Below are 1,377 nucleotides of genomic sequence, written 5' to 3' on the forward strand. Positions count from 1 at the left end.
TTTATTTTTGATATCTTATTCTTCTAACTAAAAGCAGCAGCGTTCGACAACAATATAAGAATAGTATGAATTAGAGGTGAGTTTCCCAGCAGCTGCGCCACACTGCCATTGGTCACCTCGTTTTCCTTTCAATTAGTCCTATGTAATTTTGGTAGACCAGAAGATATGTTGCCATAGTAGCCGACAACTACACGTGTCACTTACCACTTCATATCAACTCTCTTTCAAACTTTCAATGCTGTATTTTTTTTTTTCAACATTTAATGTATGTTTTATTATAAAAAGGAGTTAAATTGTCTTTAAACAGTAATTCTTTTTCACCCTCTAATTTGATCCATTAAATTTGAGATTTTTTTTTAACAGAATCATGATTTAATACAATACTTTTTGAATTTTGCACTTTTGCTTTAAAGTCTCTATCTAATACAGCAATTTTTTATGCTAAACTAAAAATTTTATAATTTTCAATACATTCACTACTTTAAGACTTTTAAAACTTTTTCTTATTAAAATCCTTAACCAAATTTAGGAAAAATAAACATCAAACTTGTTCATATTGAAATAGTTACGAAGAAGTAATTAATAATAGAGGATGATATGAAAAATTAGCAAAGAGACAAGAGTTAGACAAAGTGTGTGATGAGTAACAAATACTAAGTCGATCTGTTTTTGAGGATGATGGAATGAACCTACACTGTACACATTACACAATTAATGGGCAAAAATTCAAAGGGGACAAAAGGACAAAGAACATAGATTTCTTAAAATTTTGTATAGAGTAATATCTCCTCAATCAATGTTCAATGGATAGAATCATCGTGTTGCGCATGGTGGACATTGCTTGTAGAGACACAAAACGTATAAAGGCATTGGTACAAGTGATCGATCACCAAACATATACTGCCGTATATTATATTAATATTATTTATTTATCTTGTATCCTTAGAATATATATTAAAATTATAAATTAAAATTTTTTTATTAAAAATATAAAAAAATTAAATTTTTGATGTATTTATTTTATATTTATTAAATAAAAAATTTAAAATATTCTATTAATAATAAATTTATAGTTTGATAAAATATTTTTTAAAATTAAAAAATACTATAATAGATATTAATGTAAGAATTAAATTTAAATATTAATTAATATATGATATTATATTAAATTTTTTAATTTTGATAAATACAAGTCAACGTTAAAAAACTCTTCTTAAGTGTCCGTGACTTTTAAAAACAGCAAGTATAAATAAATGAACTTTTTATTTACTAACCGCAAAACAAAATACTTATGCTTTTGAAAATCACAAATGTCTCTCTAAAAAATTTTACCAAACTAAGCCAATATTATTCCACTTCTTATAACTTTTGAATGAC

Source organism: Arachis ipaensis, chromosome B09 (genome assembly GCF_000816755.2).
Source record: "Arachis ipaensis cultivar K30076 chromosome B09, Araip1.1, whole genome shotgun sequence".
Classification (NCBI taxonomy): domain Eukaryota; kingdom Viridiplantae; phylum Streptophyta; class Magnoliopsida; order Fabales; family Fabaceae; genus Arachis; species Arachis ipaensis.